At 39.9% G+C, this 24,098-nt stretch overlaps 1 protein-coding gene across 7 annotated transcripts in view; it reads right to left on the reverse strand.

Moving 5' to 3' along the window:
* The window catches only part of PPARA (peroxisome proliferator activated receptor alpha), a 54,777-nt gene that overhangs the window by 16,609 nt on the left and 14,070 nt on the right, over positions 1 to 24,098 (reverse strand). Inside the window, exon 3 of one of the 7 annotated variants that reach the window (XM_042468969.1) lies at positions 199 to 308. The exons of 5 other annotated variants lie outside the window; for them this stretch is intronic. The gene's annotated coding sequence lies outside the window, so the exon portion shown is untranslated. Of the gene's footprint in view, positions 1 to 198; positions 309 to 22,282; positions 22,426 to 24,098 lie in introns of all 7 variants that reach the window. One more of the 7 variants, XM_042468970.1, reaches the window with a different exon arrangement.

Below are 24,098 nucleotides of genomic sequence, written 5' to 3' on the forward strand. Positions count from 1 at the left end.
GCCCTTGTGGTTTCTTCCAACTCTATGATTCTATGATCTCCCTAGGAACAGGACTGAGAATCTCTTCCTTGTAGTTGGGTACGCTGACAGGTAGCCGTCTGTGTAGCTGGTACTTTCATTCACTGCCTCTCTCTGGCTGGAAGGTACCTCTAAATCCTGCCCCCACTGAGTAACTAATTTAATCCTCATCTAACCCACCTTCTAAGAATGCAATATTCTTTGCTTCTGCTCTCAAAAGTTCAAGTCAGGGTCACTGAGTGCAACGGGTTCAATCATGACTCAAGAGTTTCAGATGCATCGGCAGAATCCTGCAATGGGGTATGAAATTGGAGAATCTTTGAAAGCTTGAAGCTGTGAGCTCCAGAACTGGGACTCAAGGCAGGTTGCAATGAGATTAAATCAGAAATTATAATTCTGAAACACAATTAAAACAAATTATAGTATTAAAACACTGAGTTAAAAAAATCAAAAGGACATAAAAATAACAGTATATTGCTTATATGGATTTAAATTGTCACATGAGAAATAGTATTTTTACAAAGAAACTTACCAAGAAGATTGGAGTTAAAGACTATTAACTTGTAATATGTCAAGATACAGTTATCACCAGAAGCTCAAACGTTTTTCATCACATCACATTATTATACTATATGTTTTCATTGGTTTACCAAGTGAATGTTTGTATTATCAAAAGCATTGTTTTGGGAATGGTCACGGGGTTAAGTTATGTAATTATCTCTGCTTGTTCACTGTGCATTTAATTTCTCTTTAAATTTGCCTATGGTCCCTTTTTCTCACATATATTATACAAAAGTGACATTTTGGATAATTTTTCATACATGTATAACCAAAAAGTCTCATGGTGTAATAAATTTGATGGTATTGTATTTCTCAATTTCCCTGCATATTTCTTACGAATATAATATTCCTGAACACCTCTATATTTATATTTTGCTTCTCTGTTAATTTTGGTTCACATAAAAATCCACACAAATTCAAAGTCTGCGCAGTTTTATGTAGGTGTCTCTGAGAAGGCCAAGCATTACATATGCATATACATCCATACTGAGAACTGCTCCTGCTCACATAACCAGAAGCTGCTATGCTTGAGCAGTGCTGAAGTGTACTTGTTGCCCAAACAAATCCAGTACATCTTCATTGAAATAAACCTTTTAATGGTAAAGTACAGCTCCAAAGCTTTTGCTGCTGCCACTTAGTACAAAAATTTGACATTTGTGAAGTGATTTCAATGTTTAGGAGATTGTAAATCAATGTCTGGATTTTTTTCCCTGAAGACCTGACCCACATAACATGTGTCCTGGATAGGTCAATGTTACTATGCATTTCTGAGGTTCAAACAAGAAAGGTAAGAGGTAGGGATGTGACAATCATTCACTGAGGTTCACTAAACATGCAAATTGTTGATTTCTCAGCCCTCTTAACTGTTTTATGTATGAGCCGAGAAATCTGCCACATGATTGCCTAGGTGTGAGAATTTTCAGATGGTTCATTTTCAAATGAAGTAAATGGGAAGGAAATTCCTTTCGAAGTTCCTCGTTTTATTGCATAAGTGCAATTAAACAGCAGAAGTGCAAGAATTTGTGCATATTCAAATTGGAAAAGTCTAGCAAGCGATATAGGAGGCTGTCTTGCCAATGAGGTGTTGAAATTTTGTATTGTTGTTGGGGTATGTGATTGCTCAGTGTTGCTTTTTTAAATACCTTAAGATTGTATTCTTAGAGAGAGGAGTTGGTAGCATGAGTCTACTTTCTCAGATGCATGGGAGAGGAAGACTGGTCCAGAAAGGCTGCAGGCAAACAAACCCAGGTGTTCATCTCAAGATACCCAATTGAAATGGTAAGGGAACAGAGACGTAGACAGCAAAACAATATAAACCAAAATTCCACATTAAACAGCTAGGAAGTTCTACTACAAAAAATAAATAGAAGAAATAAATCCCTGCTTTTTACAATAATTCAATCATTTGTTTCTACATGGATTCAAAACTGTGGAGATACCTAGATAGCCCAAATAATCAACAGATAATTCATATCTTTTAAGAACAACCAAGTGAATACTGAATGTCCTAACAACTTCATCAGCCTTTCCTTTGGACTAAACAGCATTATCCTGGAGTTTAGAGACTCAAGTACACAACAATTTCCCTCCTAAATTGTAATCCTTTACACTCTAAAATGAAAGCAGGTATTACCCATTAGTTCATCTCAGACATATTTTTCTTCTTTTCCCCTTACTCTTTTTCTTTCTTTTTGGTCAGTTAATAGTGCTACACTGAGCAACATCACAAGTATTCAGGTAAAACCAAGACAACTGGACAATATGGCACCAGTGCCTTCCATTCTTTTTCTTTTTTGCTGGTTTTTCTCAACCCCAGCCCTAACCACTCATCCATTTCCCTCTCCTCACTTTATTATCCCCACATATCCTATCTGTACCGTAACTCTGTTTTAAAACATATTTTCTAATAAAGATTTAAAAAAAAAAACAGTCCCAAGAGGGACATACTCAGAGTCCTCTTAGTATGCACAGCAAGTTTCAGTTGCTTAGTTTTCACATTCTTGACAGTGTCTTGACAGAAAAACTAAATATATCCACAAACACAACACAGAGTTCTTCAGTGTAATAAAAGTGGAAAACTCTAGAAATGAACAATAGGGATTTCTTCCATGAAAAAGCAGTACGTGTCTCTATGCTGAAATTTGCCCCTTATATGACCAATTTAGAAAAATAAGTACTTCTGTCTTTGTCACAATTGTTTTTAATAATATCAGTGTTAAAATTTCATGTTGTTCTGCACGTCAGATAATATTTTGTAAAGATTCATGCTTGTTTACATCAATACAAGCATTTTAAAATATACTCACAAAGATGTAGAAAGATACCTTATATTGCTTTTTTAGATCATCAATATTGGGATCGAAATAATGTATACAACACAGAGTTTCTGGTATACAAAATAATATGAAAACAACAGTCCTCATGTTACAGTTTAACAATATGAAAATATACTATCTATGGCTAAAGATTAATTGCACTCAGCTTCGCGAGTACACAACACAAAGTCCAACTTTTCTGGGCAAGCCTACATCAGCAGACTATCAGCAAAGCTCATTAAAAGGGTAAAGGCTTTTCCCAAGGGCAAACAAAACTTCATCTCATTCCAAAGTGGCTCTAGCTTCAGAGACCTACATGCTGCAGCAAATACGTGTTAATAAAACCCCTACTTTAAAAATAATAAATAATAAGCAGTCTTTCTATTTTAAGCAGAATGAGACTCTAGAGATGTGTATATATCCTGTAAATAAGCATGAATCTGGAGCTTTAGAAGCACCTGGGAGGCAATTTAGAACTGAAAAAAACTCTGAATAATCTTGCTCAGAAACACAGTTTTCCAAACTTGTTGTCCCATTTTGAATTTGACGAAACACTAGGATACAACACAGGAAACTGTCTTATCCTAGGTCAGTCACTGGGCCATCTATCCCAATTTATCAGTACTGACAGTGTTCTGGGGGGTTTCAAGGAGGATTTTTTTCCTGCCCCTCTCCTGGAGATCCCTTGTATGTCATGGTGCACTCCCATCCCATTAAACAGGCTAGACCTTGCGTAGCATCTAAAATTCAAGTAGACATCTGAACTATTCAAGAACTTACAAACACACAGCTTGCCTTTCAGGCTTAGAATATGCAATAATCATATTGGTGTCTTCCAAACTTCATATCAGAACAGGGTCAACCATTCCATTTCACACAGTGAAGCAGTCATTTCAGGCAGCAGATTTTGGGTGTTATGAAAGAGCAGCATGGGGGGGGGGCAGAACCCTATTTTATTCTTAATTTATTTTTACTACTAAAGAGAGCAAGAGGTGTTCATATGATATTATCCATTGTGCACTAAAATAACTTGGCTATTTTTAGATAATATATAATTTGACTTAAGCACAAAATCTTGCAGCAAAATATCTTAGGGGGACCTTGTATTAGAATCTAATAATTAGATGTTACTAATGGCCTGGCAGAAAAACATATAACATGTTAAGTCTTGTGTTATGTGTTATGGGAATTTTGTTTACTGTCCTACACGTCAACACATCTCAACAAATTTCTGATTCAACACCAACTATTTTGCAAAAATGGAAGCCCCACAATGGGTTGTGAATGAAAAAGAACATACCAGACTTCTGATAGTTATCTTTAGAACAAGATTAAATATGTATGCTCCAATACAACATGAACCTACCCCACTATCACTCAATAATACATGTAATGGCCTGTCTATATAATACATTTTCACAAGAATAGCCCCACTCCCTTTAATGAATCACACTCACCCATAATGCCACCCTTTAGAATACAAGTTTGTGATCCAAACAATACAAGTTTGTGATACAAAGGCACCTGACAGTATACATATCTCTGTGCCACAGAATTAATAAGCCAATCAATAAAATAAAGATTGTTTGTTTGTTAATTTTTTTGGTTTAGTATTTGTTCTGTTGTGTATTTATATATGTGTGTGTTTTAATAAAAGATATATCACGTTATATATAAACATATGTCATGTTGAGAAGAGAAAGCTCTGGTGCTAAAGGAAAATGTATTATTTGGGGAGGGGGAGTGTATACCTCTTATTCAGAAACAAAGCCATATTAGTCTGGAATATCAGTGGGCAAAGGGATTTTGCAGCACTTTTGAGACTGTGTGAAAGAGTCTGCAGCGTGAGCTTTTGTAGACGACCAAAAGTGCCATCCTGGGGTCAATTTTAGGGCTCCAGAGGGCTGGGCATCCATATACACCCAGCCTTTGTAGCAGAACCTGTGCACCATCTTGCCGGCGCTCCTCCCACACAGGGCGCACGGCAATGATGTGCGGGCATCCGCGCGCCCAAACAGAAGCATCATTGTCAATCTGCATAAGCACTATTATGGCGCTTCAAAAAATAAGCCACTCTAGGTGGCTTCTTTTTAGGGTGTGCGGTGGTGCCACGCTGTGGGTTTGGTGCGGCGCCAAGGGGCAAAACCAGGTGCCATGGGGGTGCCCATCTATATAGCCCCAACATGTACTTCTTAAATGTAGCAGAAGTTCACTCCATGCATCTGACGAAGCAGGCGAAATCTATCACTTAGTTCATCTGAGCCAGGGCTCCCCTTCTGCCCCTTGAAGCAGAACATACCAAATGGGAGCTCAAGGCCAAAGCAGTTTGTCTAAATAGGACTGATGTCAATGAGACAAAACAGCAAATCATAACAAACTATTTCAGCTGATTACAAGATAACTTGGATTCCTAGTAATAGATCTCTTCATTTCTCAAATCACCTGAGAAAATGAGAAATCCCTACCCCCCCACCCCAGGTGCAAGTTGAAGGGAGTGAAAAGCATTGATGTGCTGACTTTAGTTTGGCCAAAACAATTCCTGTATATTTTCTCTGTGAGAGGACTCACTCCAAAGAGTTATAAAAAAGGAGAGAGGGGGAGTCAGTGTAATATTCCTCACTCTCATTGGTTGAAATGAGCTTTCTTCTATGAGTGCCATCTGAGGGACAAGTGACTCACCCAGATCTGGGGTGGTTCGAGCTTCACACCTGAAGGTTGAAAGGAAAACTTGTGGGTGTTAGGCTATAATGAGGATGTTGTTACTCTGTTCTGAGGATGTTGTTAACACTATTTCAAAAGCCCTCGTCCCCAATAATACATTTACAAATATATATACATAGTCTTAATCCAATTAAGAGGTATCTAAATTGTCATTATACAAACTTGTTCCCATCATGGCACTACCTTTCCATGGTGGTGGGGCAGCATTCTCCTGTCAGGCAAGAAGCTGTATGATGATAGCAACAGGGCTGCTGATGAAGTCTCCCATGCCAGACAGGCTTTTGCTAAGGAGCCAGACTACATGTACCAAACAGCTACTGGGCAGCAGCAGTAGTGGAGAGTGACACTGGCAGAGGATCTCTTAGAGACAACAGCAGTGGCACCATAGGTGATGCTTGTTATTACTGCACAGAAGGAGTTACAGGAGTATATCACACAGAGCTTTTTGGAGCTCAGATCCAGGGTGATTGCTGGTCCAACGATGCGGATTCACATCATATGGGAGCTCCTTCCGTGGGGCTTCCACAGTGAATGCTAAGTGACTCCTCATTTTGATGAATTCGGTACAAAGTGAATTCACAGAATTCGTATTCAAGCTCACTTCGATTTCACTCCAAATTGGCCTGGTGTGGAATGCAATATTGCTTCCGTCCCAGTACACCCCCCAAATCTCCAAAGAGGCAAATTTCCCATGATGCTGCGCTGTAATTTTGCCCCAATTGCTTCCGTTGCTTGGAAGGGTAGATGACAGGGATGGAGGGAAGGAAACAGGAGGCTGGGGGGAGAGATGGGAGCAATGAAAGGGCAATCGGAGGCTGGGGGAGCAACAAACTCCAGTTCCCAGAATTCCACAGCCTCGAACCAAGGACCCCACAACAAACTCCAACTCCTACAATTCCATAGCACTGAGCCAGGGCAGTGAAAGTAGAGTTAAGTCAGAGGGAAGGAGAGTGGATTGGATTCAGGAAGGTGGTATTTTAGGGAGCAGGGAGAATAATTACAATAATTATAATTTAAAAAAGTTTTTAAAATATTATTATTATTATTATTATTATTATTATTATTATTATTATTATTATTAATTTATTTTTAAAATAATAATAATAAATTATTAGTTTGCTGAGGAACCAGAGCTCTCTGGCAGAGAAGGCTCAATGTCTCAGGATCCTACAGTTCCCAGAATTCCATAGCTCTGAGCCAGGACAGTTAAAGTGGAGTTAAACCGGATTATCTCTCCAGTGTGGATGCAACCTAAGAGTAGGCAACTGTTACAAAGGGAAGGAGAGTGGATTGGATTCAAGGAGGTGGTACTTTAGAGAGCATGGAGAATAAGGGAAACTAGATAATTTCTGCAATCCTCCAAAATGAGTCTCCTTCAGATCAAAAGGATTTACTTCCAAGTAAACCTGCAGCTTCTACACTGATTATTTTGCAGTGAATAATAATAATAATAATAATAATTCCTTAATAATAATAATAAATGGATGGGGGCTCTGACATGGAGGCTAGATATAGATGTGGCTGAAATGGATGAGGAGAATGACAAGAGGATAGATGTAGATATAGATGAAATAGATGAGGAGAATGACAGGAGGATAGATGTAGATATAGCTGAAATAGATGGGGGCTCAGACACAAAGGACCCGTTTGAATTTGGCTGCCAGGGGTGGGAAAATAGAAGGGAGGAAGAAACGTGAAGCAGTTGTTCACATGAGGCTAGCATTCACGTGAAAGTGGAACCAGGCTCCCTTCTTCACCCCGGAAGTGCAAAGGTTCAGGATGCATTCAGACCTCCACTGAGCATGTGCAAGGGTCCCAATTCGAATCAAGTTGAATCTGCATGGTTTGTACTGGTGTGGTAATACAATGTGCACTCATTCCGCTTTGCATGAATCTGCACCATGTGACTTGCCTTGGATTTGATTCCTCCTCAATTCGGAAGGGCAATCAGGTGTGATAAAACATTCACGTTACGACGTGAATTCGCATTGCTGAACCAGGAGTCACCCCAGATATGAGCTGCACAAACCTCAGTGTGATAAACTCCACAGTAAACCCCTCTGAATGACTTTTACCAGGAAAACCCTATGATGAGACAATCCAAAACGAAATAAGAGATAGTGCCACAAGATCACACTCCCAAGTCGGAAGGCACTCAACAAACTACTGTGGTACAGCAGAAGACAACTACAAGTAGCACTGTGGCTAATGCCACAACTGGACCCAAGCCAAAAGGATGTTCAGCTGTTGACATACTCAGAGGCAAAAGGAAAGTCCAAAGCTGCACAACACATATTATAGGAAAATGGAATATGACAAGCATGGGTCAGGGAAACTAGAGATAATAAAACAAGAAATGGAACGTATGAACATTGCAATACATGAGGTGGCAAGTTAAAGAGGGAACGAATGGGACATTCTGAATCAGATAATTACTGTATACAGTGTTTTACTCACAAAAGGAACATTTATTAAGACATGGGGTGGCATTTATAGTGAGGGGAGATGTAACAAAAAACATTCAAAGGATATAGTGCAAAGTCTGAATGAATCATACCACGGAAAACCTAGCAATATACTGTAATGATAATCCAAGTTTATAATTCAGCTAGAGAAGGAGAAGAAATTGAAAGATTCTATGTTAGATTTCAGAAGGAAAATGATCACACATCAGAACAGGACTTCTTGGTAATCATAGGTGATTAGAATACAAAAGGATGCAGAGCAGAATGGTCCTTCCTTAATGGCTCTACTAGAAGTGTGTCTGAGATCAGTCCCTTGTCAGCTAGAAACGAACTTTTTTTATGTGTCATCTAGATTCAGTTGTGCTCAGGCTTGATCCAATGTTCATCTCAAAGATTTAAACTATTTACCATTTTATCTCAAGAAATAATTTGCCCATTGTCTGTCCACATCTCAAGCCTAAGGAGAAGAAATAGCATACCGTAGCTGTATAAAGGGCCATCGAAATGTATTTTAAAACTTATTTTTATCAGTTTATTTCCTTCCATCCTTCCTCCATGAGTCATAATTGGTCTACCTGCACTCTGTCCCAACAGATAAGACACAGTATAATACCTTACAGATTCTCTTGTCTGGGAAAGTAGGGCTGGAATTTCAGCTACATGATCCACTATTGACCAGTGATTAACATCTGCAGAGTTGCCACCTGGTCTTCTGTGTCTACCTTTGTTAGACATAACCAACTGAATGATCAATTGAATTATGTATCTTTTCACAGGAGAGTAAGCACAGGTGCTGCTGCCTTAAAACAGTGTGGACTCACCAGCAGCTGACTTTCTAGGTAGTTAGCTCTGGCATTGTCTCATATCAGGATGTCCTACCTCCTTTACTACAAAAAGGAATGTTAAGCCTTTTTTTTCATGAGTCATGAGGGCCACCATCATTAGACTGCCTCCAAGATGATTTTGAGGATTGCTACATAAAATTTATCTATCTATCTATTTGAGAAAAACAAGCCAATTCTCTCATTTCAAATCCAGTACAGCTCTCCACAAGCTATTTTTCATTTGCACACTGCAGAAAGTGGAAAAACAATTATTAGTAGGCATCAGAATGGATTTGTCAAGAATAAAACCTGCAAAACTAATATTGTATCTTCTTTTTTATTTGGTCACTAGTATAATACATGGTGGGAATGCTATAGATATTGCTTATCTGGATTTCAGTAAAGGAATCTCATAAAGTCCCCATGATATTTTGATTACCAGACTAATTAATGTGAAATAAATGAAAACACTATTACACGGACTCAAAATTAGTTGGAAAATGGTCTTCAAAGACTCATTAGCAATGGCTGTGCTTCAGACTGGAGTGAAGTCTGTAGTAGAGCATTGCAGAATTCTGTGCTGGGCTGACATTCTTCAACATTTTTTAGCAATGACTTAGATGGAAGGGTAGAGGACATCCTTATCAAGTCTGCAGATGGTACAAAATGGGAGAAACAGCTAACACCTTGGAAGAAAGGAACAGAATTCAAAAGGACTTTGACAAACTAGAATATTGGGCTGAAACTAAAATAATGAAATTCAACAGAAACAAATGCAAAATTCTACATTTAGGTCACAAAATGCACAGGTATGGGGGAATGCATGGCTAAGCATTTAATTTACATTAACAGGACTACAGATTCCAAGTTCGAGGGAAGTAAAAGTTCCACTATATTCTGTGCTAGACAGGCCTCATTTGGGGTACTGCACTTTGGGCGCCTCATTTTAAGATGGGTATAGATAAATTGGAGCGGGTTCAGAGAAGGGTAACAAGGATAGCACAAGGTATGCAGAATAAAACATACAAGGAAAGATTGAAGGAGCTAGGCATGTTCAGCCTGATGAAGAGAAGATTGAGGGTGATATGACAGGATGCAAGGTTGTTTTCTGCTGCCCCAGAGGATAGGACTAGGTCTAATGGTATTATGTTACATGAGGACAGATTTCATTTGAACATTTGAAGAAATCTAAGTGTAAGAATGTTTCAGTAATGCAATCAATTACCTAAAGAGATGGTGGGGTCTCTTACTCCAGATATCATCATTATAATTTATTTATATAGAGCCTTCACTTTACATGGAACTTCACAAGTAAAAGAACAACAACAACAAAAACAGTTTCCTGCCCTCAGGCTCACAATCTAATTAAGACATGACACAAAAGGAAAAGGGGACAGCAGTGTGGCAGAGGATAAAGTCCAGCAGATACTGCATCTTCTCCCACTCCAAGGCCACCGCATTGGCTTTTGGGCATAGGCATGATAAGAGACTGCACTGAGCAAGAGATTGGACTTGAGGGATTATAGGGCTCCTTCCATCTCTATGATCTCTGGCACTTTGACACTTTTCACAGTATGCTGGTGTGAAAAGATAAGCTAGGCAAGCCTGGTTGGTGCCAGCCAATCACAGCTCAAGAAATGTTGCGAAGGGGGGGGGTATGAGGGGAGAAAGGATACAAAATTGAGGCTTGTCTCTGACATAAGGCAAATGAGGAAAAGACTGCACAGAGATAGGGGAAAGATGTAATAGAGATAGGTCAGTCAGCTAGGAGGAAGAGCTGAATAGGAATTTGGGAAACTGTGAATGATTAAATAGTTCAGAGGTTAATGTGTTATCTAACATTGTCTTAATATACTTCCATTTCTTTATTCTTTTTTACAACTGTGTCTGGCTGTTCCTATTAAGTTTGATAATATGGCCACACTTACTACAGTGAACCCACAGAACAATATACCTATTGGATCACCTTGAGGCCCATGTACCCAGTCGAGGGAGAGATCTTGATTGGAAAAGGAGTAAGATGGTAAGCGGTGAGCCTAAGAGTAAGTAACTGCAGGGACAGCCTGGTGAAGGGATCCATCACAAGTGGGCAGGAAAGCAACCCTATTCTGATGGATAGCTGAACCAAAGTGAGAGGTTAAGATGCTCTACCTCTGGGGACCAAATTGTACAGGACAGTCTGTTTTGGGGAGGAGAGTGCATGAGAATCCCAAGGAAAATTATGTAGACCACAAGAGGGATATTGCCATTGTCTACTGGGGGTGATCACCACCCTCATCAATTCTAGAAATCTGGGTGAAGTGTCAATTCACTGAGCAGAAGAAGTGGCACAGAATCCCTTGCACGAACCTTGGGAAGGGTCACTTCTCACAGAGCCTAATTCATGCCAAGCAGTGACAGGGCACAACACTTGCAGGCATTGGGGAATCCTTGCCATCATCCAGCTGATCTAGTCAAGCTTTTCCAAAGCACTTTTGTCAGGAAAAGGGGGAGGGGGGAGATACATGTCCAGACTCTTCAGCATCATGGTGCAAATCAGACATCTTAGAAGCCTGGTGCTCCAGAAGAAAAAACACTTGAGGGTTTTTCAAGGTAGTAATTACTGAACAGTACTTTCTAACTCTAGCCTAGTAGAGGTGGGAAAGAAAGAAGATAGAGACAGAACACAGGGGCAGAAAAGGAGATGCTTGTTATTCATTTAGTAGAGTAAATAAGGATGCTTTCTAGTGAAAGAGAGAAAATGACCTATTGGGGCAACAGGCAGGAAACTGGTTTCAAAGGATTATGCCCTCTGCTGGGCATCAATGAAATTTCTCCTCCTTGCTTGTCAGAGAAAGAGAAATCATTTCAGGATGGCCTTCCTCCTTTGCTGGAAAGTGGTGTGTGTGTACAATTACAGTCAGCCCTCTGTATCCACTGATTTTTCTATCCACAGATTCAACCATCTACGGCTTGAAAATATTCTATCTATATTGCAAAATAAAACCTTGATTTTGCCATTTAAAAAGTTGGGTCTAATAGGATAGTCATTTATTTGCTAAATATTAGGAAATAAATTATTACCCTTTAGACATATCTCCTTTTTCTCTTGTAGATTTTACTGGATGCTCCTTAGCTTTCACTATTCCCCCCTTGCAAAGTCTTCCTGGGCAGAATTCTAGAGAATATTTAACTCAGGATTATGGCATTTTACAACACAACAATACAATAATGGCACTCACATAGCGGCCTGTTCAAATGGTTTCAACATGACTGACGCTGAAGTTAAACAATCTGGTTCAGTTCTAATGTGAGATAATTTATTTTTTAAAACAGATTATCTCTGCAGTCAAAAGACATGCTGAGTTCAGTGTTAACGTTTTAGACAATATAGCCAACAATTGAAAAGAGATGCTGATTTGTTGTTTTTTTTTAATGGCTATTCAAGGTGTGTGCTATTTTAACTATGGTGTTCATTTTTCAGGCTCTGAACTAGCCACTTGAATAGGTAGGAGTCGTAGGTCTCTGGAGGTTTTTTTAATCCATGTAATCTCATGTTCCATTAAAGACTGATTGCTGGCTGCCCTTGAAGAGTAGTTAAATATTCACTTCTGGTTTAGGACTTTTGACCTTAAGACAAAAATACTAACTTTAACAAAAGATTCAAGTGCAGCACTGTATAAAATCAGATAGACACACCTTTGCTCTCTTCCTCCACTTCTGCTGTATTTCTTTTATATTTAGGCTGAATTTGGTGATTGGTTTTAAAATCTATGCTTTAATCTTCAAATTATTTTGACACTCTGGTTTACCCAGATTCTCTAGAGATAACCTCTCTCGTTTTCCCTTCTTTTTTGACTTGTACAAAATGTGTTTGAATTCTGCCAGTTAGTACTATCCTCCCAGAAAGTACAATTATACTTAACTAGATCAATTTTTACTGATTAGGAATTCCCACATGGAAAAGTCACATCCCATGAATAAAATGTTAACGTAAAAGAGACACAACTTATTTCCCAATTAACTATGTGAAAATACTGTTAAGTCAGATTGCATAGAAAAATTGTGAAAGTATAGTGAAGATGCACTTCAGATATTGCCACCGCTTTTTGCCATAGTTTCATATATCATATACAATTATATGTCCATATTAATCAAGATGCAGGGAAGTATTTGGAGGAATTACAAGCTCCTGCAATAGCACATTCCAAACTAATTCTTAGAGCAGGAGTAGGTGGCTGATATCTTTGCTGTTCTGGACTACAACTTCCATAATCCCTGACTATTGGCCATAATGATTGGGGATGATAAGTGCAATAGTCCAAAATATTTGGACAGCACTAGGTACCTTAACCCTGCGTTATAACACTAATAACTAATTTAATTCACTAAGTATATACAGAATATCTTCACAGTCATAGTTACTGTTCTGCCTCCTCAATCTGCAGAACAGCCAATGTTTCTTGTTCCTCACTGAGAATAGCACTTTTACTCTTCTCTTCCCCCCCCCCCCCTCAATCTTCTCTCTCAGCTGTTTCCTCCCTCCTCTGTTCAGGAATGTTCATGCAGATCCCTTCCCAAATGGATACTCCAACCTTCCCCAAGTTCTTCCTGCATCTGCACAGCTGGAGATTTCACACCATCTGCAGCCTCCTGCATCATCCTTTACAAAATACAAACAGACCACAATTATTTACAACTTGAAAAGCTACAGTGGAATTGACATCTGGTTCTTGAAGAGACTAAACAAGAAGGAATTCTTCTTCTTGGCGGAGGAGAAAAATGATTCTGTATCCTTTTACTTGTGCTCTTTATTGCTTTTCCTCTCACTGTACTATGCCCTAATGTTAATCCAATGTTAAATGAAAAATCAAAAAACACATACTTACAGTAGTAATTTACATGAAAACATCTTCCTTAAAAGTATTATATATCACTGGCCATGGAACTATGTTAAACCAAACTACAATAAAAATGTATTTTGGGCATTTCTAAAAAATCAACAGAATTAAGATAATCCACAACAGTCACATAACGCATGGTGTCTTTCCATGTGTGGTGTTCAACTATTTATTGTTTATTCAATGTATGTCTTTCTCCTGCATGTGACAATTTACAATAAAATATAGTGAAGACATAAAATAAATGAAAACACACAAATTTAAAATACAATTTAAATACATTTTACTACAAGGAAGCACAGTATCTATCCTGTTAAAAGCTCTTCCTGCAGCAAACAAGGTGAGTGGCCAAAAGCCTGACTAAATAAAAAGGTCTTTGCCTGCTTTCCATCCTTGTATTTCAGTATCTCTGACTGGTTCTTCGGGGAAAGAACCTAATGACCATACACTTGCTTCGCACCTTTGAGGAGGGAAAGGATAATTTCCCATCCAAATTTTCATGCCAGTTTCTCTGTATCACATCTGAACCACAAAATAGCTTATATTGTATGAAACAATAAAGTATCACAAAAGCAGAAGAGATTTGTTTCCCTAGCTGTATTTTTTTTAACAAACTGTATATTGCAGATATACAAAACTTGGATACGTTCTTTAAACTGAATGGCTTCAGTGCTTTCATGACCAGTCTTCAAGCTCAGTTTGAGGACCTGTTCTAGCAGGAGAAAGCATGTACCAATCCAATGGCTGCAGCAGGAAAGTAAGTCGGTGGCTGAGTGAGCAGCAGAGTTCAGGTGACGAGTGGGTTGCATACCTGACTGGTTGGTCCAAGACCACAAAAATACTTCCAAAATTGTCTGAATCCAGATATCCTTGCATGGTCCCTGCTGTAGGGAAACATTGACACCCTATTCAGTTGGATGCAACCGGCTGGGGAAATGGAAGCTATGAGACTCAGCAAGAAATTTGCCAAGCAGAGGCAATCATGGGGACCCAAGCCAAGAGAAGGAGGTGGCACCACCAAAAAGCTCACCTGCGCATCCAGCAAGACAACAGAGTCAGAGTGCAAAAAGCAGATGTACTTGGGCTTGTACCTGCACTGTGGTAGAGGGATACTGGATTGCCAACTGCCCTGCAGCCACACCATCTCCACCAACCAAGCACATCAAGACCAAGACACCAAAGGGAAAAACTCAACATGGAACATCGGCAGACCAGAAGTGAGGAAATGTCACATTGGCAAGTGTCCAGATGGTGAAGTAATTGCTATGGGTGGCCAATCTATCCAGCAAGAGAGAGTGACACAGAGTCTCTGTGAAACAACTGGAGCCTGCCCTAAATGGCATTGAGTGGCAGGCTTCAGATGACAGGCACCCCAAGATCATGATGAGTGGATGTGCCACCCTCTTCTTTGAGTGTGATTATGGGCTCTGAAAGAGGAGGAAATTTGGATATTGTTAACATGGTAGATTCTGGCTATACCAGGTGCTTAATGCACCCTGTCCCAGTCTGGGCATGCAGGTGGAGGAACTACTGACCCTATAAAGTTTACCAAGATTTATTTATTTACCCAGATGTAAATTTTAAAAAAATCCACCAGATGATGATACCTTCATTGGCCAACCAACTGGCCAATGGGATCTATGTACTTGAAGCACTAAGAAGGCAAATACTCAAAAGATGTCATGACGCCAAGACAGCAGGGAATTTTAGATATGTAAAGACTTACACCTGATTAGGCACCTGTTTTGGTGGCCCAACTTGAAGCAAGATGTGGAAGAAGATATTAAAAATAGCCTAGTTTGCACCACATCTAAATGAGTGATGGGGGAACCCCATAGGCTGTTAAAATCCTTGTCTAAACTTTCATGGCCATGGACAGATATAAGAATGAATTTTATTGTTGATCTTCCTGAAAGCAACTAAAGACTGATCTGTGTGGCAAATGACTTGTTTTCAAAACAATTGTATCTTGTTCAACAATTCTAATGGCCCCCAGTTGGCAAAAATATTCGTCCAACACATATACCGGCTTCATGAGATACCTATGCCAAAAATAAGACTATAGTTCTCACATACTTCTGGTTTCAGGGAGATCCTTTTCAGGAAAGGGCATGCTACAACCTCCTTCAAGGCAGCAAGGAATCTTTCTCTATCAGAATGAAGCATTTATCACTCTACTGAACTAACCCAAATAATCCACTTCTGCTAGATCTTATCAGACAAGGGTCAAGGTTACATGTGGTGTACACAGTAATCCAAACATCCTGTCTGCATCATCAGGCTGCAACAATTTAAACTCATTCCCAGATACCCCGATGAGATGGTGTACTGGGCTCTGAAGTAAAAGGGGCACCATGATCTGAGCAAATATGAATGACTTGCTCCTGAAATACCTGGCAAATGCAGCACAACAGGTAACTGAGGGTTTCAATGCTTCTCTCTCAAGCTTGATCCCAGCAGCCTCTCACCACTTGGAACAAATCTCCAAGTATGCTAAAGTAGAAACATAGCATGACTTGCCCCATAACCTCTGATGTTGACCTTTGGTTGCATTTACTCTGACCTATGCTACCTACACTCCAGCTATTTTCCAACCAGTTTGATTGCTCAGAGATCTTCCATAAGCCAAGGAGAATTAGCACTTAACAGCACTACAGCAAACATTACAGCTCTTTCCAACTCACCATTCCAAAAACAAGACAAACCTCAACCAGATTGCCAGAGCTTATCATTCAGGAAGTCTCCCAGAGCATTCCAACATCCTTCAGAAACCATAAGTCTATGGGTCCTTCACCCGTGCCAAGAGGATCCTTCACTACCAACTAAAGGTTCATAAGTGATCTGACCATGACAATGGGCCTGTTGTACACTTCCCTGAAAACCAGTAGCAAAGACCAAATCAAGGATATACCCTGCCACGTGCATCAGCAATGTATTGAGTCAGCCCCATATTTGCCATGGAAACCATGAAGTGCTGATCAGATTTTATCTATGCAGCCTCAGCATGGATGCTGAACCTTCCTCAAACCACAACTTGAGGTTCTTCAGCACCACAGCCAAATCTACATTGGCCAGCTGAAGCAGGGAGACTGCTGAACAGCAGGGTGAACAGTTCACTAGCAGTATCCCTGTTCTGTCTCTTTGGTTCAGCACACCACATAAACCCTCAAAATAAGTACAAAATAAGTTCCATTAGGACTATTCTGAAGATAGAGTGCCCTCCCTCCATAACTGTCATCCTTCATCCTGTGAGGGAGAGATAGGCTGGCCCAGCTCCACCACGGCTAGCCTGAAGAAGAAGAGCCCTCCCTCTGGTCCATCTGCCTTGGTCCAGGCCTCAGAGGGAGAGAAGAATGCTGGACCTGATTCCCTCCCCCCTCACCATTCCCTTCTCCTTCTGTGTCATGTCTTTTAGATTGTAAGCCTGAGGGCAGGGAACCGTCTATTATCTCCTCTGTTGTAAGCCACCCGGCATATAAATAAATCCTATTATTATTATTATTATTATTATTATTATTATTATTATTATACAAGAGTTTCCTCATCAGTGAAATGGAATCCTTATGGATGGTGGCAATTTCTCATTCCTAAACCCTCCAATCTAAATTGCACTGAATACTCAGAAGGACAGAGCTACGATATGTCTATTTCAGCAAGCTCATCTAACCATCTCTCTGTAATACATACCATTACATGCATACCATTACATACAACACAACCAGACATGGATGATCAATGTTGTATAGCAGACTGACCTGGCATTCACCAAGCAGCACCAATAAATTAGAGGGTGGGCTAACAGGGCAACCTGAATATGGAAAGATGAGAGACAGGCTAAAAGAAAGGACTGGTCCCGTCTTCCCCTTACCTGGCTATTTCAGGCAATATAGTATACAAATACACAACCAGTGATACTAATGTACTAGTTCAGTGATTCTCAAACTTTGGTCCTCTAGATGTTTTGGATTTCAGCTCCCAAAATTGCTGGCTGTTGGCCAAGCTGGCTGAGGCTGCTGGGAGATGAAGTCCAAAACACCTAGGGGATGAAAGTTTGGCAATCACAGTACCAGTATGACAAATTAATCAATTCAGCAGGGCAGACTACTGCTATCCACAAAGACACATTAGGCACATTACCCAGCTTTCATTTGAACACTGTACTTTCCTACCTCCAGTCCCTGCCTCTTACTCAGCTTTTATGGCAGTTGGCACATCATAAACAACTCCTATTGTGGGTATCACTGTTGTACAAAATCTTGTCTCTCATCCAGGTCTGCATCCATTTCCCAACCTTGAAACCAATCAAAGAAGGGTAATGGCCCTGGCCCTCTGTCTTCTCACAGTGGTGACCCTTCAGACTCAGCTTGCTTCCAGTGACTGACTTCGTTTTATATCCCTCGCCACCCAGGAGCAGCTGCTTCTAGTCAGCAATCAGCCTAGTGTTTCTCCAGCAGCCAACACAGTCCCCAATCCGGCAGTATTACAGGGCAGGAGACAGGAACAGGGGCCAGTAAAAGACAGATATAAAATGCTTTTCTTCCTCATCAGTACCTGCTGGCTTGTAGTAACACCCACTATTAGAAAACTGGTAAGTTGCCTCCTAAATAAATGGCTCTAGCAACCCGGAAACTATCAAATCTTACAGATACCTTATCAGTGATCAGCATGTCTTCTTGTTGGTGGTTTTGCTTTTGTAAGGCTGAAGCTGAACTAACACAAACCAAAGCAGAAAGGAGCAGCACCAGAAACAGTACTTGAAAATCAGTGTTCAGCATGCATATTCCTATACGTATGTCCATACCTTTTACGCTCCTGCCTAAAAGTAAAGTTCACCAAACTACACTGAACTTACTTCCAGACAGACATTGACAGGATTATGCTGTTTATTTCAGACCATCATGAGTTCTGGTCATAGGGGGAAAGCCTATATGTGAATATTTTAAAGGCATTCCCAACATTTTTTTAAAAACCATGCAAGAAGAGAAAGGGTCCCAGGCAAGAAAGGAGAATGTCACATTGAGAAAGAGTCATATGATCCATGTGAGGAAGAACAGGTATCATCTCATGCTGAGGATATGTCTCAATATGGAATGCTTATGGTAGTGGAAGGTATTTGCTACAGATATAAACAGCTGGGTTTGTGGATGGTGTGTAGAAATTCTGGTGAACTGCCTGGCGCAAAGGTTGCAGATATCACATGTCATCTATAGATAGCCTAGTACACAGTGCTGGAAAAGCATAACCAGCCTGGTGCGAGTTAGCACCAATGATATAGGGAAACTTAGTTATGAGATCTTGGAAGCCAAATTTAGGATGATAGGAAAAGCCAGTGTCCCATGCACATCGCTTCCCAACCAAAGGTTGCTTTGTATGAAATGCTAGCTATTCTACATGGTGAGCTAGCTAGACTGGCAAAACTGAGGAATTTCAGTATATAAACAAGACAGTGGTATAAAAAGGAGAGTTTAGATTTGTTAGGAATTGGAGGTATTTTGGGATAAGGCAGAGATCTAAAAGGGACAGATTTCAGTTGAATAAGAACACAATAAAACTGTCTGTTCACCCAGTGTGGGATGTTGTATCCACCTCCATTATATCTGAGTGAGAGCCACAGCTAAAGATAGAGAAGATGTAGCAGAGCAGCTTCTAAGTTCAGCCCAGGAGAAAAAGTGAAAATTTATCTGTTTGATTTAATGCTTCACCTTTTCTCCTAAAATAGGAGTCTAAGTGGCTTACAATATATATGTTAAAATAAAATAGATACTACAATATGTAGTAGAAAAGTGAAAAAAGCATTATTCAATCCAATAAAATTCTTTTAAAAACATTAAAAACATATAAGGAACAATATAGATATAAAGGGCATTATGGAAACCCTGTGAATCTGAAAAAACCTGTGGGATCAGTCATATCTTGATGCAAGAACATAAAAGCTATGCTGGGGTTATGCCACTGTGTCTGTCAAAGAAGGCATAGTATCAAATAAGCTACAAATCATGAAAACATGTTCTTGCACAGAATCACTGTAGGTGGCAATACGAGATACAGCAGATGTGCTATAGTCCCCTTAACTAAAATGCTTAGGTGATCTTCAAGCAACATATAAAATCAAGGAGAAGTCCAAGGGAGAGTTGTGTTATAATTAATGAGCATCTCCAGCCACCCATGACAACCAGATAAACATGTGTCTCAGTCATGTTAACAAGGTAAAATTTCTTGCCATCCTAAATCAATATTCCCTAGAGCTGTTGATACTGAAACAAACCAGAGGGGAGGCTTCTTTCTAAATAGTGCTGCGCATGATCTAGTGCAAGATGTGAATATTTCTTATCCTGCTAGGAATAGTGACTGTAGTGCTCTCAAAGTTATTATGTATCTAAGCTAAAATGTGCCCAGGAATTCCAACATGGCCACTATTTACATCAAGAAGAGGAACCTTTCCTGCAGAACGAGGAAAAAGGTAAAATAAAAGTTGAAAGGAAAAGAGAAGTCAAATCTCAGGACTTTGGTAAAGGATTCTGTCAAAATATTGTCATTTGGGTGATAACAGGGGTAAGGTACTGAAAGAACACAAGGAGATTACAGAGCAACTGAATTTTTTTATCTGCCTCCACTGGCAGGACAAATATCAATAACTTAATTGACACTTCTCGGGAGGAACTGGAGCAAATTGTGGTGAAAAGAGATGTTCTGGATCTTACTGACAAATTGAAAACAAATAAATTACCTGATCTGGATATCAATTTAATGGGTCTTAAAGAGCTCAAATGTGAAAAAGTTAATCTAACAAAAATATATGGCATGATATTGGAACAGCTTCTGTGCCTAAGGACTGAAGAGTCCCTATTTAATTTTTAAAATGGACTCAAGACAGGATTTTGAAAGATTAACTAATATTCTGGGCAAAGTGGAACTGTGCCTAATGGTGGCGCAGCCACATGCATATACTGCCATTGGGGACAACGGAATTTGAACATCCACGGATTTTGGTATCTGTGGGTGGTCGGGAATGGATCCCTGTCCCACTGCATTGTGAATCTTTGGGGAGGTCCCACTGCATTGTGAATCTTTGGGGAGACCTGTCTTTTTGTCCCACCAGACTATCAGGTACACCAGGTAGGAACATGACAGAGGGCCTTTTTGGTGGCTTCCCAGGCTCTGATACCTTTCCAGAGAGGTTAGTCTGGTATCCTCTTTACTGTCTTTTTAAATATGCCAGTAAAAAACTTTATGATTTTGCAGGCCTTTGAGGGTTGACTGTCCATAGGGTATGTACTATGTTATTTATTCATTTCATTTGTATTCCCCCTTTCTCCCAAAGTGATCTCCAGAAAGAGTCACCTTAAAGAAAACCAAAATTTTTTAAAAGCAGTTAAAATCATCACATAAAACAATCTAAAATTATTTAAAAGACATACCAGGTTTAAAAATAGATAAAACATCCCAGTAAAAAAAGCTTTCCTGTTTATTCAGTAAAGGCCTGCTTAAACAAAAGGAAAAGAGGGCTAGGCTAGCCACACATAGAAAGGAGCTCCAGAGAGTGGGAGCAGCCACTGAGAAGGCTCTCTCTTGTGTCCTTCTCATGTCTGAAATGGTCTCTAGCAGGTTTGCAATGGTCTGGCAGGTTTGTAATGGTCTTTTAGATAGTCTAGACCTAAGATGTATACAGCTTGCAGGTCATAAATTGTGCTTAGAAATGAACCAGTAGCAAGTAAAGCTGTTTTAACAAGAGAGTTATATGCTCCCTATAACTAGTTCCAGTCAGCATTCTGGCCACAGCATTTTCCAAAGGCAGACCCACATAGAGTGAGCTATAGTAGTCCAAATGGGATGTAATCAAGTCATATGTCACTATAGCCAGATCTGATGTCTCAAGGTCTGGGCACAGCTGGCACACTAGTTTTACCTCTTGGCCATTGCTGAAACCTGGGCATCCAGGCTCAGAGTTCTGTCCAGGAGATTGCCCAAACTGCAAGCCTGGGATTTCAGGAAGAGTATAACCCTATCCTACACAGGCAGAGTTCCTATTCCCTGAAAAGCCTTACAACTGACAAGGAGCACCTCTGTCTTGTCTGGATTAAGTTTCAATTTATTTGCTCTCATCCAATCCATTATTGACACTGGTTCAGTACCAAGATCTCCTCCTTGGAATTGGATGTAAAGTGTCATCAGCATGTTGGTGACACCACAACCAAAATTCTGGATGACCTCTCCCAGAGATTTCATGTAGATCTTAAACACCATGAGTGACAACAGCTAGGGCATCAAACAAGAGTCCCTCAGCTGCACCTTCTGAGTTTGCCCCTCTAAGAAAGACTAGAACCTCTGCTTAACGTTGCCCCCAAATCCCATCCCAGTGAAACAGCCCAGAAGGACATCACAATCCCTGGTACTGAAAGCTACTTATTAAGCAGCAGTTATCAACAGGAACACACTCCTGTTCAGAGTTAGGAAATGTAAAGTTGTGCCTATTAAGGCAAAAACAAATAACCACTTACGTTCTGGTGAGAACAAAGATGATTGTGAATTACCAATAATGAGATTCAGAGGTTGTAGTGCATAGGTCCACCAAACCGTTGGCCCAGTCACATGGCTGCTTGTGAAAGGGCAAATTCAATGTTGGCCATTGCTAGAAGAGGAACTGAAAATAAAACTGCCAATATCAGACTACATTTACCAAAATCTATGGTAAGATCAGAGTTAGGATAATGTGTACAGTTCCGGCCACAGAGCTCAAAAAGAATATTGTAGAAACTGATCAAGTGGCTGTAATGATGAAATGTAACAACATTTGATGTTTTTTAGCTTAGAAAGAAGTACTGTATATACTCATGTATAAGTCTAGAAATTTTAGTCGAAAAATTGGCCCAAAAAACTTGGGTCAACATCCACGGGACAATGTAAACACTGTATCTCAATGTAAACACTGTATTTTAACTCTTATCAAAAAAAGCAACCATCCCCTGGTGAGAGAATATTTTCTTCTTGGAGCACCAAAAAGAAGCATCAACTCTCTCTACTATCTCATCCAGACAGCCTTTAGGGTGAACACAAACAGTTATGCCCACAAATAAATAAATAAATAAGATCTTTAGCATTTTTGAATGAATGAATGAAAATTTATTTATATACCACTATTCCTACAAAGATCATAGCTGTTTACAACATCAAATAAAACAATAACAACAACATACATCCCCTAAAGTGCAAACAAACCACCCATACCAATTAAAACAATGTTTTCCTTTGCTTCATCCTTTACATTCTTTGTTACGTGCTGCTAAGTTTTCCATACGATTTATCCATGGGTCATATTGCAATCCATAATTTTGGCCCCAAAACCTGCCCTCGACTTATACATGAGGTTGACTTTTAGTTGAGTGTATATATGGCAAGCATGGAAAGATATGATAGAAGTACATTACACTACAGTGAAAGAACAGTATAGGGAACATTTTTTCTTCTTGTCACATAATATTAGAAGCTGGGCGGAGTCATTCAAAAAACCTGAATGGTAGGCATTCAGGACAATCAAAAGGATGTACCTTTTCACATACACTGGTACCCCGGGATACGAAATGATCGGGTTACGAATTTTTCGGGATACGAAATTCGCGGCTTGGAAAAAACTGTTTCGGGTTACGAAAGATTTTTCGGGTTACGAAATTCTTTTCGGTGCGAAATTCAAATGATGCAAAGTGCATCTACTGGCTTTCCAGGGATTTCCAGGGCTAACGGTTAGGGTTAGCTTTGGCGCGAATTTTGAATTTCGTTAGCAGCAGTGATTGGCTTGCGAAATCAAGCCAATCAATTGGATTGGCTAACGAAATTGGGGGGGGTGGCTTGCCTTGAGAAATAAAAGCCGGCTTCCATTGATCTGCCCCCTTTGTCTGGCCCTGTGGACTGCTGAGAAAGAGTCTCTTTGGAGCTCTAACTTGGTTGCACTCGAGGTTCGGACTTTTCCTGGCCTTCTGCCTTTGGAATTTTTCTGGCTTTTGCCATATCTTCGGATCAAGACCGGCGATCAGCAATTTCTCTACCGGTAGGTTGATGGATTTTTACCTTCTTCTTGTGGGGTGGACTGGGGTGAGACAGTGTGACCATGCTTTTGCTGTGGGGTGCTGGGTTGTTGTTGTTTTTTTTTTTCAAAGTGTGGATTGTGGGTTTTGCTACTGGCATGCTCTGATTTGGGGATTATGGCCTTGATGTGCTTGCTTGATTTTTTGGGGTTTTTTTTTTCTTTTAGGGTGCCATGCTCTAATGTGTGGATTATGGCCTTGATGTGCTTGCTTGATTTTTTGGGGTTTTTTTTTT

This window comes from Sceloporus undulatus, chromosome 5 (genome assembly GCF_019175285.1).
Source record: "Sceloporus undulatus isolate JIND9_A2432 ecotype Alabama chromosome 5, SceUnd_v1.1, whole genome shotgun sequence".
Taxonomy (NCBI): domain Eukaryota; kingdom Metazoa; phylum Chordata; class Lepidosauria; order Squamata; family Phrynosomatidae; genus Sceloporus; species Sceloporus undulatus.